At 40.6% G+C, this 13,797-nt stretch overlaps 1 protein-coding gene across 1 annotated transcript in view; it reads left to right on the plus strand.

Annotated features, from left to right (window-relative positions):
- The window catches only part of LOC148017082 (uncharacterized), an 81,066-nt gene that overhangs the window by 26,670 nt on the left and 40,599 nt on the right, over positions 1 to 13,797 (plus strand). The window lies entirely within an intron of this gene.

Consider the following 13,797-nt stretch of genomic DNA (forward strand, 5'->3'; position numbering starts at 1 on the left):
CATTTGTGTAGTAGTGGAAAATGAGTTAGGTTTCTTTTGTCCATTAAATGTAAAGTAGCAAAAAGATGATTCACCAAAATCAATTTGACCATGAGATGTAAAATTTGAAGGAAAAGATGAAGGAGCAACAATCACCAATGAATCTTGCAACTTGTTCTTATCTTTTCTTGAGTTCAAATGGAAAAATCTATCTTCTTTGGGGCTTATGAACCAATACTTAGTATGAAGAGTTTTTTCATCCTGAGCAACACCAATATCTTGTGGCAAAGAGGAAGTAAATTCAAAAAATTCAGAAGTATTGATACGAGTATTTGACATAGGAGTGAATGAGGGTGGAGCAGTGTATGGAAAAGATAAAAGAGGTAGAGATGGAGATGATTGTAGTGGAGGGAAAACTAGTTTGTACTCCATGCTAGTTTCTACGTCAGGGTGATTAGTTCTTTGTGGAGCTTTTGTCCTTCCCACAAAGTCATTAGATAGTACACCAAATCTAAAGGGAAAAACTCAAATTTACCTTCAATCTACTATTGAGCTCGATATATGAGGATGAGATTGGATTCATCTGGTGAGGTCTCGTATGGTCTATGGACTCTACGATAGTTTAAAGACTCTCCGACCATGTTGAAAGTAGGAGGAGCAAGCGGTGAGGCCCACTTTGTCTCTTGTCTCGATGTCTTGATGTGCTAGGCTCGGGAGCATCATGATGATGTAGTGAAGGCATGAGGTCCACTTTGTTTTGGGTCTCGATGTGCTAGGCTCAAGAGCATCACGATGATGTGGTGAAGACATAGTCGATGTCATCTTGCCTTGCTATTGTTCCTGGTTCTTGCGAAGGGCTTTCAAATAAAAGGCCAAGGTTCCTTCAAAGAGAACCTTGCTTTGATACCATGTAAAGAAATATCCTAACGCAAAAACATAAATGAAAGCATATGACAAAGAATGATCTCAATAAAACATAGTTAGGGTCAGGATAACTCAGAGACAATGAACACAATGAAGATCTAAATGAATGAATGAATAGTGAATATACAATGCTCGTGCACCAAACAAATCGTGCAGGGAATGAAAATTGTACCACGAACTCTCTCTCTCAGATTGAGGTAGAGTTAATGAGCAGAAGAGGGTGTTGTACTCCGATGGGTCCCAAAACATAGCAACGCAGCCTCCAAGATGTTCGACAGCAGCAAATGTAGCAAACAATGATGCTCGATTAGTGTCAGACAGGCAAGAAAGTGTGGAAACCAGTAAATGCAGCATCCAAGGGTAGGACGATAGGCATAACAGCATCGGAATGGGGCAAATGCAGCATTTTGGGGTCCAACATGGCAGCCAGAATATAAACATAGCCTGCAATGTGGTCGCTAGCTGTTGGGAATGTTGCTTGAGGTATGAACGCAGCTTGAAAACTGCCGCCTGCAACAAACGCAGCTTTCGAAGGGCTGGTGACACCAAGGAGCACCAATAGAAGGTATGGATTGTAGAGTAGAGACTGGAAATAGGCATTAGATAGATAGAAACAATGTTGGGCAGCCTTGGCTAAGATGTCCTCTGCAATGGGGTGTAGGTAGCGAAGCTAGAGGGTGTGAAACTTGCAAAAACAAGATTAGGCTAAATGGAGGGCAACCTATCTATTGATAGAAAGTTTTGGAATATTGTGCCTTGCATTGTTTTAAACTCTCTTGAACTGCACACCATTTTAGGGTTTTCATTAATTAAGCATTTTTAGGGTTGTTCAAGAGGCTAATTCAGTATGTAATGCTTATTTTAGCTCAATAGGGGGGAGTATCAGCCTCCTTTCAATGGGTTTGTTATACCTTTTGTGATGCAAGCATTGAGGGTATCCTTGAGGAGTGGGATTGGACGGAAGGGCCATCGTGTTCTCATTGTAGTTAGGCGTATGCAAGGCACCAAGTATGGGTCGATGCCCCGTGCCATAGTAGATAGGGAATTCACATTTGTTGAAGAGGTGTTATAGTATGATCATCAGCGCAAGGCCATGGAAGAGGAATTGAAGGCTATAGAATGGGGTGGCACTTGGAAGTTGGTGCCTAGACTTGCTAAACATAAGGTAATTAGGGTGAAGTGGATATTCAAGTCCAATTATCATGGTGACATTACTTTGGACAAACACAAGGCCTACTCCTTGGTGGCAAAAGAATTTACATAAAACCTGGTATTGACTTTATCATTGCATGTATAGCTATGATTCAGATAGTACTTGCCATTGCCAACCATAGGAGATGGCTCGTCTACTAAACTTGCCACAGGAGACCGTTGATCTACTAGTTGGATGTAAAGTTTGCATTCCTGAATGGAGGCTTAAAGGAGAAAACCTATATGAAGCAATCTCCAAGGTTTTCTAGCTTGGATGGACAAGTATATAGGTTAAAAAAGAACTCTCTATGGTCTTAAGGGCATGGATCGATAAAATAGACATCTTTCTCTATGAGAGGTTGGGGTATTGGAGGTCGGCGGGCTGTAATCTGAATTTGTACATCCATTACCTAAAAAAAACCTTCCTCCTCGGATGGAGTGGTAAATAACTTGATTAAGTACTAATTACAATAAGCATAAAATTCACTTAAATTGAAAATGCATACTTTATAACTTTAATCTTGGACATTGGACACCCGGTCGGCCCCAAACTGGTGCTACTTGTGGTATTCCTTTATTTGATATTGCAAATGAAAGAAGTACAATTGAGATCCTCCGATCTCCTCTACTAATCCAAGTGCCTCTTGTTGTCAAAACTGACCAAACCAATTTGCTCATTGTTTTGCTTGGGGATTGCCCTTCACCTTGTTGCTTCAAAGACAAATTCAATCCCAAATTTGATATTAGCTGACTGGCCTCTTGAATCTCCTTGAAATTGCTTAGTTTTAGTTGTTGGAATTCAAGTCCTAGGTTCTCAATTTTGAGCACATATCTCGAGGCGGCTATCAAAACCCTAATTTCTATTGTAAATTAGGGTTTACAGCAATCTGATAGCTCACATCGAGCACTTGACGGTGGCTCGGGAGATTTGGCTGGAGCTTGATCAGATGTACAACCGGATGACTCTTATCAAGCGGGTTTCTTTGGAGGTTCAGATGCGGACCTTGTCCGTAAACAAGTCTTCTTCGCTGCGGGAGCATATCAACAAGCTTAGACAGCTTCAGATGCAGGTTCAGAATGCGGGGAAGCCGATTTTGTGATGCCTCAAACTGTTGGAAAATGCTGAGACAACTTGAGAAATGGTTGGGAATGAGAGAGATTGCTTTAGAGGGAGAAATTTCAGAGTTTCATTGCGAGAAACATTGAGAAATTGCTACTGCCTCCTTGCTCAAACAGCCATGGAACCTATCACCTACAGCTTAGGACCACAAGAAAGACAGTTACCTCCTCTTGCATGCTGTCACCTACATGAGAGGGACCTTGGGCTGGTGTCACCTGCTCTTGGAGGGCTCCAAATTGCTGTCACTTGTTGTAGTAGAATTGATCCTTGGTGGCTACAAATCACATCAACAACTTCTTTTTGCTCTCTAACAGCCTTCTCTCTCACAATGGTTGGAATAGACTCCACCAGCTCCTAAAAACGTTTTTTCCACTTGCATGGGCAAGTTTTGTCAAGTGGCAACCTTCTAATCCCATTTTTTGGCTTATTAAATTAGTTTTAATAATTATTATAGTGCTCAAAAATTAATTTCACCAGCAGCCAATAATAAAATTGGCCATGCCAATTTGTCTTCCAAGTGTCCCTAAGCAGTTATGAAGCCTTAGATCGGCATTAATTAATTAATTAATGCATAGTCTCTAATGTCACCATTGACATTAGTAGCCAATAAATTGGTCTAGGTCCAAATTTGATATCGAGGGCTACCTAGTATGCCATTAGTAGCCAATAAATTGGTCTAGGCCCAAATCAAACACTGAGTACTATTAGTACCTACTAGGCATAACTTATCACAACTTTTGCCTTTGACAACTGCATCCTTACGATCCTTGGCCTGCTACCATGAAATAACTGCCATGTGCGTCACATGTGCTAAACAACCTTACACATTTCATTAATATCTTAATGGAATATTATCGGCAAGATTAGAGCATCTCGAAATTTCACATCTCCATGACAAACCTTCCCCTTGAAATCCTTGCAATCGTCCTCGATTGTGTGCATTGTGCCAAAGGAAAAGCATACTATATTGAAATTTCCATAAGGCATCACAGTCACAACATTGGTCATTGTTGTCTAACCATGCCACATGTCCCAAACCTTACTGAAAATTTCTAGCCAGCATAAAAGATGACATAAATCTGAAAAACAATCTAGAATTGTTACTAGAAACCCATTGGATACATCCATAACTCATTTTTCTCCACTGTTCAGACTTTAAAACCACAATAAAGCATACTTTCAGCATAAACCATGGCTAAAACTCTCAATGGCATTTACTCACATGCTAATATCCATGGAGCTAGCTGTAAACCATTGAAAATTGAGCATAATCTGATCATAAGATGATCACTTGCTGATCTAAGAACTGATTAGAAACTGCTACAAATGTGACCCCACACTAATCGCAAGCTGATTGCAAAAACTTATTAGTAACTAATGCAAAAGTTAATGCAAAACTGATCCCAAAAGTGGCCATAGACGATTCTCAAACTGATAAAAAATTGAGCTGAAACTGATCAGCATTTTTTCTCAAATTAAGGAAAAAACTCATGCCAAACTAATCATAAACTGATGCAAAAGTATAGTTTCAGTGCTCGGGTGAAACTCATACTCATGTGCATATATCTCATATTGACTAGTACACCGAGTAGTGACCTCGTGGCAAACATACTGTCAATACAATACCTTGAAAGTATGCTAAATACATCCGAGATCCACTACATACAAGAGCTGTCCACAACTAGAGGAGTGGAAGTGCTACCTTGCCCTTGAGGATTAGGCAATGCTTCGGATCCTGCTCTACTAAACCTGATTGAGTCCAAATAGCTCTAACTAAAAGGCATCTCGGTAAAGTTATAATAACTAAGGATGGTCTACCAAGTCATCCTCTTTCATCCACTTTGCAACTATTGGTGAAACAATGCTAAAGCTTCACGAAGAAGTATATGGAAACTTTACCTCTAACTTTACTTGCCTTGAAACCTCCACTAGGTTGTAGGCCTTTCTTCCCCTTAAGCATTGCTATGCTTTATACTTTCACACTGTTGCAATTCCAACTTAACTAATATGCAACATTGCATCTGGTTGACCAACCCCTCATGTTTACTTGACATGCTAGGAGCACCAAATGCATGAGGAAACATTCTTTTTTGCATACTTTGGACCATTGCAATGTGATTGTGCATAGGAATTTGTATACTATCAGCCATACCAAGATACATTTTCCCATACATTGCATGCATTACTAGCAGTATTTTTTCTTATGACCAACACTATACGAAGCATTTGCATGACTTGTTGGGTTTGACTCATGCACACGCTCACAAAGGAATGTCGGTGATCTTTAGTAGAACAGTTGGGCACTTTTTACTCTCCGTACGAGAGGTTTTTTTACCCAGATTTATTTCTTTTATTTTATGTATCCATGTTACACAGTTTTGGGTACTTATTATTGGGTTTTATACTCTTTGGGTGTGAACACCCTCTTACAACCCTAAGGTTTAAGGGTTGTACTTTGTACTTGCACCTTATACTTCAGATTATTACATTGGGTGTCATGCTCTCACACTCTACACTGTCAACTGTACTCTCAACTGAGCTTCGATTAGTCTTGCCTCTCACATTTGGTATCAAAGCCGAGTTCAGCTCAGTCTCTACTCAGAGCTCACGACTAGTTGCTGAGCTGTAGCTTCAGCTTGGTGAATTGTTGCCTCCATCTGCAGCAGCTGTCTGCACCACCACCAGCCACCACCAGGTCGTCTGCTAGTATCCATTGCCACCAGCGCTGTTGTCCGTCGTCTCCTGCTCCAGCCACTTGCGTTGCAGAGCCGCTTTGCCCACTAGTCTTAATGAAGCCTGTCCCAGCTCGTCCACCAATGCTACTGTCCGTCGTCTCCTGCTCCAGCCACTTGCGCTATAGAGCCATCACAGGTCTGCCCACTAGTCTTGATGACGCCTACCCCAGCTCGTCCACCTGTGCCATTGCTTGTGTGACCAGCACATCAAGTGCCGCCAATTCTCTGTGACCAGGTCCAACCCATTGCTAGTTTGTTGTGAGTCGTTGTTAATCTCCAATGAGCTGTTGCCACCTGCACTAGACATCGCCTCTAGTTTGACGCCTGTTGCCCTGCCTGTTCTGCTAGCAGTGCCTATAATTTGCTCCAGCTTGCCAGGCCGCCCTTGACCACCACAGGTCTGCTCAGTCCATATCAAAGGTAACAAAAAGACAAATTTTTAAATTTTTATTCAAATTTATTTACCTGAAAGGAGCTTTTGCTCAGGTAGGCAATCTCTGTTCGAGGGCATGCTTGGGACACAATTACTGCAAAGATTTTGTGAATATTGGGCCAGACATTTGGGGCTTTTGCAGTCAGCTTAGAGATTGGCATATGTACATCTGTAACAGTCTAAAATAGATTGATTTTGTGCATTTTGGAACAAGAAAATTTGGGACTTTTGTATTTTTAGTGCTGCTGAGCATTTATTGCACCTTGGATAGAGTGCATTTTAGACAGTTGTTGACAGTGTGATTAAATTTGCTAATTACAGCAAAGTACTTGCTGTAAATTTTGGAAATTTTGAGATTTCGAAGTTAGTCCAGCTTGAGATATTACTCTTTTGCTCTCTGATCGCAGATATTTATCATGGCAAATCAGGGAGGTGATATATTTACATATGTATCTAAGGAGGATAGATTGGATGGCAACAACTATTCCCTTTGGTCCTTCATGATGAAGCATGTGTTGATTGCAAAGAATCTTTGGGATTATGTCAATAGTGAAAAAGTTAGGTCTGGAGTTGTGGCTCCTGCTACTTCTCCTCCAGGAGGATGTGGACAGCGGGCCACTGAGCTTGTTCAGCTTGCTCCAACTCAACCACTTTCCCAGAGATCAGCAACACAAAAGACACGGCATACACGGGATGCACAGGCTTTGTCACTGATTGCATTGGCAGTTCAACGATCTATCATCCCTCACATTCGTGCAGCTTCTTCATGAGAAGCATGAGTGACCTTAGAGCAGATGTTTACTGGAAAGAGCGAGACACGCATTCTCTAAGAAAGAGCTTGAGATTGTGAAGATGGATGAGAATGATCCTATGCAAGATCATCTAAATAAAATTGAGGACTTGCGTGAGCAGCTTATGAATGTAGATGAGTATTACTTAGATGTGCAGTTGATATCCACTACCTTGAATTCATTGCCGCTCTCGTATTTGGCCTTTCATATGGCCTTGAACCTCACCATGAGGATTTTCCCACAACCACTTACTTTCCTTCAGTTGGTCAGTTTGCTCTTAGAGGAAGAGTAGATAAGAAAGAACAATGGTGTGGGTGTTATAGTCTTTGAGCAAGCTTTTATGGCAAGGCAAAAGGGCAAGGGCAGCCAAGCTAAAAATGCTCTTTAGAGCTCTGGGACATCAAGTGCATCACATAGTAGCAAGAAACACGGGGGCACGTAAGCCAAGAAGGGAAAGTGCCACTATTGCAAGAAGCAAGATACTACATCATTGAATGTAGAAAGTGAATAGCCAAGGAGAAGAAGTGAGGGATGTATGTTTCCGATGTACCTTCTACTGCCACTCAGTTCGCATCCTTTGTTGCAGACAAGGACTATTGTTTTTACACATGTAAGTATGATTCTTCTTGGGCTGATAGAGCATGTAGCTCTACTGAGGATGTGAGCATATGGTTTTTTGACATTGGTGCTTCCAAGCACATCACATCTCACAGAGATTTGTTTGCTTTTGTTATTGCAGCCCGGTTGGTAAGTTTGTACAGTGTGCTAATAATGCATCATAACCTGCTAGAGGTATTGAGAAGATTGTGTTGACAGCCCATCGATGGCTCTATTCTCCGCTTGCAAGATGCCTTGTTTGTGCCAGACATAAATAAAAATTTGTTATCTATTTCTTCTTTGGCAAGGTGTGATTTGCAAGTTATCTTTGATAATGACAGATGTATGGTGAGAGATAAGGAACACATGACTTTGGTTTTGATTGGCACTCTATGTCATGGGCTATATGAGTTAGATGCTTTTTCAATTGATCAGTCGGTCTATCTAGCATCCACTCTCACTCCTGCTATGTCATAGGTGGAGTAATGGCATGCTCGCATGGGGCATGTAAATTATGGTAGCTTGATGCTTATGTAGTGTACACAGAGGCTTGATGGTTTACCTCTCTTTGAGAGACATCTTGAGTATATATGCGAGGGATGTATTTTGGGGAAAATGCATCGTTTTTCATTTCCTCATGAAGTTTCTTTTAGAGTAATTGTCAGGTCACAGATTGTGAACTCAGGTGTCTGTGGCCCTATACAGACAAAGTCATTGGGTGGCTGTTACTATTTTGTCACTTTCATTGATGATTTTACTCGTTTTTGTTGGGTCTACTCTTTGGTGAAAAAGTTAGAAGTGTATGATGCATTTTTGGCTTTTGTAGCACTTGTTGAAAATCAATTTGGCTGTAGGGTAAAGACTCTCTGTTCGGACCGAGGAGGGGAATACAAGTCCTCTATGCTAGATTCTTTTTTGAAGTAGAAGAGCATTGCTCATTAGTACACTACTGCTTATACTCCACTGCAGAATGGGGTTGCAGAGGGGAAAAATTGGTCACTCATGGAGATGGCCAGATTTATGCTGAAAGCAAAAAGCTTGCCACACAGTTTTTGGATGGAAGCAGTCATGTGTGCTTGCCATGTCTTGAATAGGTGCCTCACCAAGGCATTAAAGAATGTCACGCCTTTGAGGCTTGGAGCAGCCGGAAACTTTCTGTTGGGTATTTTCGTACCTTTGGGTGTCTTGCATATGCACACATTCCCAAGGTACTCAGGAAGAAGTTGGATAACAAGGTTGTTAAATGCATTTTTGTGGGGTACAACAGTGAGAGCAAAGGATATAGATTACATGATCTTGTCTCTAAAAAAGTATTTGTTAGTAAGGATATGGTTTTCAATGAAAAATCAGAATTATCCCTTGCTGGTTTTGACACATATCAGGCTGCCAATGATGTATTTGAAGGGCTGTTGCTCATTTCTTTTGGTTATACAACTGGAACTTTAGCAAGTGAACTTAATGTTCAGCAAGTTGCTCCGTTGGGTAATGTAGAAAATCAGCCCATGGCTGATTTGAATATTCAACAAGGTGCTGAATTTGAAATTCAGCAAGAGCTTGTACATAGTCAGGAGGCTAGGCAGATGTCTAGATGGTATTTGTAGACTATGAAAGATAGTCATTTGGATGCTCTGATTGCTGGTTGTACTAGAAGGCAAGCTCGTATGCATGATGGTGCATACCATACCATGGACTTTGTTATGGCTGGAGATACATTTGATGATGAGGAGTTTGAATGTTTTGAGGGTGCACAACATATTGTGCATTGGATGGTAGTAATGCAAGCTGAGTTTGATTCCATCATAAAGAATCAAACATGGGATTTAGTGTCTTTGCCTATTGGGAAGAAAGCCATTGGTACAAAGTGGGTCTATAAGCTGAAAAGGAATCAGATGGATCCATTGACAAATATAAGGCCAGGCTTGTGGCCAAAGGTTACACACAGAAGAAAGGCATTGACTATAAGGAAACATTTGCTCCTACATCCTACATGACTACCATTAGGTCTATGGTTGCTTTGGCTGCCCATTATGGATTGATTGTGCATCAACTTGATATAAAGATTGCATTTTTACATGGGGAACTTCAAGAAGAAGTGTATGTACAGCAGCCCATTGGTTTTGCAATTGAGAGATCCGAGCACTTGGTCTGCAAGTTGAAAAAGGCTTTACATGGTTTGAAACAAGCTCCTTGAGCTTGGTATACAAAGATTGATGCCTCTTTACTCAACCAAGGGTTTGTAAAGAGCTCATCAGAGTCTACCCTTTACGTATGTAAAGAGGGGGGATCCTTGCTGGTCATATGTCTATATGTTGATGATCTTTTGCTTACAGGGACACATGTAGATTAGATTTCAGCATTCAAACAAAATTTGCAACACTATTACTTGGGCATTCAATTCATTCATGATGGTAGAGGCATTGGATTGTCACAATCAAGATACATTGGTAAACTTCTTGAGAGGCTTGGCTTACAGGATTGCAAGCCAGTTTGTATACCAATGGAACCTAGACTGAAGCTGTCATTGCATGATGGCGGTGACTTGTTTGATATCCATGCATATGGTCCAGTAATTGGATGTCTTATTTACTTATGCAACACAAGGCCAGACATACATTTTGCAGTTTCAGCCCTAAGCAGATATATGCATCAGCCACACATGTCACATTGGCAAGCTGTCAAGTGTGTTTTCCGTTATTTGTAGGGTACTAGGACTCTTGGATTGCTTTATGTCAAGGGGGGACCACACGCTTATCTTGCATCTCTTGGCTTAGGAAGAAACAATCCACTGTTGCCACATTGTCATGTGAAGTTGAATACAACCACAGTTGAATGTGTATGGCTTAGACACTTGTTAGCTGATTTGGATGTATCTATCACGGAGCCTACTTCTTTGTTCATTGACAATCAAAGTGCCATTGTAGTGTCATGGAACCCAGTGTTTCGTGCATGCATGAAACACATTGAGATCCATTATCACTTTGTCAGAGAGAGGCTACATGCAGGTGATATCAGCCTTGTCTATTGTTCTACCTCCAGTACATCTTCACCAAAGCTCTTTCTCATGACAAATTTGAAGCATTTCGCAATGCTTTAAATTTGATTTTCTTTGGTGGATGACCCTTGTATCTTGATCACTCTTCACTCTAGGGGTATTTATTGGGTTTGACTCATGCCTATGCTCACAGAGGAGTGTGGGTGATCTTCAATAGGACACTCCGCCTCTTTTTACTCTCTGTACGAGAGGTTTTTTCTCCCAAATTTATTTCTTTTATTTTATGTATATATGTTACACAATTTTGGGCACTTTGTATTCTAGCATCATGCCAACATTGTTATATATGGGGTTATGTATATTACCAACCATACTCATATGGATACATTGCGCCTTGCACACCACACATTGATTGCTGCATATGATAAGGAGTTGTGTCATGCATCCTCATATGCGGTCCTTGACCCACTGTAGCATGGGAACTAGTGCCACTACCAAAGTACCTTGGCTATCCCATTATTGCATGCATGCTTTGTTGTCCAGGAAGCATTGGATTGGCACTTCAAGTAGGCCTTGCATATGCATAAATTGCCCCATTGGCATCATTTGCTTATGCTCACTACCCACATTTGGAACATCATGCTATTGGATTGACTCTTCATTTGGTACATCTTATTGTCTCGAAGCTCTTGAAGACGATTCTCTCTTTTTGCCTTTGCTACCCTCCTTTAATGGGTCTAAAAAGTGCATGAACTGACAATCATTTGCTAATTGCATAAACCTGTCCTCAGTTGATCTTTAAACTGGCCATCAAATTTCTCTTCCTCTTACTGAGGCTTAGTAGAAGAACCAACGTTTTGGTCTAAAACAACATTATTAGCTTGCCGTCCATGGTGCATGCCTTGTCCAAGATTTAGCATTGCATTTTTCCGAGCACTTTGTGAATTTTTGGATTGAGACGCATTGTCCCTGCTTGATTCCATTCCATCTCACTATTTGAAGATATTCTTGCTGTAATGCTTAAGTGAATATAATTTCAGCACTAGAGTAGAGCTTTTGACCTTCAATTAGGTACCCAAGCCTAGCAATTCTAGGGAATTGATGGTATCTTGGCAATGGAACCATGAAACCGAACTTTTCCTAAGATAGTGTGGTAAATAACCTGATTAAGTGCCAATAACAGCAAGCATAAAATTCACGTAAACTGAAAATGCACTTTAATCTTGGACATTGGACACCCGGTTGGCCCCAAAATTGGCGCCACTTGCAGTATTTCTTTGTCTTATATTGCAATTGGAAGGAGTACAATTGAGATCCTTTGATCTCCTCAGCTATTCCAAGCGCCTCTTGCTGTCAAAACTGACCAGCAAGCCTCTAAACCAATTTACTCCTTGTTTTACTTGGGGATTGGCCTTCACCCTGCTACTTAAAAGACAAATTCAGCCCCAAATCTGTTATTAGCGGGCTGGCCTCTTGAATCTCCTTGAAATTCCTTAGTTTCAGCTGTTGGAATTCAAGTTCTAGGTCCTCAACTTTGAGTATGTATCCTGAGGCGGCTACCAAAACCCTAATTTTTGTTGTAAATTAGGGTACCTTGTTCGTGATATTCTTAGCCCTATCCATCACTTTCTCAATCTTGTGTTCAGCCCTACTTGCCATTTTCTACAGATTTGAAAAAAAAAAGGTAGAAATCCTAATCTTTGAATTTGGAAGTTTTCAAAAATTTTTGCAGTCTCTTATCAATCTTGCTTCTCTTATCTCCAATTTCAAAGAAATTTTCAATTTCTCACACTTTGTGCCAAGAAATTTTGGGGTTTTTGACCGACTTTTGAAATTTCTAAAATTTCTTGAAATTTCTTCGAGAAAATTTGGGGTTGTCGCCCGATTTGAGTTTCCGTGCATGAATCTCCATTGAAATCACAAACATTGTTTAGTTTCTTTGACATTGATGTGAGAAATTTGAGGCTTTTTTGATTTTTGAATCCAATACGCTTTTGAGGTGAAGTCCAGTTTGCTAGTTGCTCTTTGCGCGCATCCCAAGGTGATATTTCACTGAATTCTAAGGTTTTAAGTATAAAATCTGTTCTATTTCTCGAAATTTTGTTGAGAAAATTTGGGGGTTTTGTGATTTTTGCAAAGGGCACACATCCCAAGGTGCCTAGAAGTTGAAGGTTCTTGTTGACATGCATCTAGATACGACATTCCATCAGATTTTTGGACTGTTAGTATAAATCTCTGAAATTTCTTGACCAAGGTTGGGCCTTTTGCGTGGCATGCATCTTAAAGCACGAGATAGGTGCTGCAACAGCATTACATTGCTGTTTATGTGACATTGGGCAGAGAAATTTCTGTAAATCTGAAAATTGCTGTGAAAATTTAGGGATTTTCAGCATTCTACATTTAATGTTGGGCACGTACACCGAGGCCTATGCAGTTGTACAGCACTGAATAGTTGTAAATTGCAGTTTGGGTGCTGTTTATGCAGTTTGGGCATGATTTTCAAAAAGAGAGAGAGTTTTTTCAGTTTTATACTTGCTTTAGTATCATGTATTGGGATTTTGGTACTTCGTTGAGGCTTGAGCACACTTGACACTTTGGCTTGGGAGTGTTTGGTTGCTCAGTTTGTCCATAAATTGTAGCAATTCCAAATCACAAAACCTGAGATCAGAGAAATATTTTGGGAGTTTTCACACACGAGGATAAGCTAGATGGCACCAATTATCCTCTATGTAGTTTTATGGTGCATAATCTTCTCGTTGCAAAGGATCTTTGGGATTATGTTACAGGTGATTACTAAGATTGAGTGAGCTTGCTCCTTAGACACCTTAGTGTGGTGCTCGAGGATAGCCAACTGCTTCTATTATTGCTCCAATTGTTGCCCTTGCTTCTCCTACAATAGATCAAAGGAGATGGGACTTGAAAGATCCTCAGGCTTTGTCACTGATTGCCTTGTCAATTAAGAGAGCTATGATCTATCATACCTCATACACACTCATGCAAGACCTCTAAAGTAACATGGGATATTTTGGAGCACC

Source organism: Lygodium microphyllum, chromosome 22, assembly GCF_053477565.2.
Source record: "Lygodium microphyllum isolate KBCC chromosome 22, Lygodium_microphyllum_v1.1.10, whole genome shotgun sequence".
Lineage (NCBI taxonomy): Eukaryota > Viridiplantae > Streptophyta > Polypodiopsida > Schizaeales > Lygodiaceae > Lygodium > Lygodium microphyllum.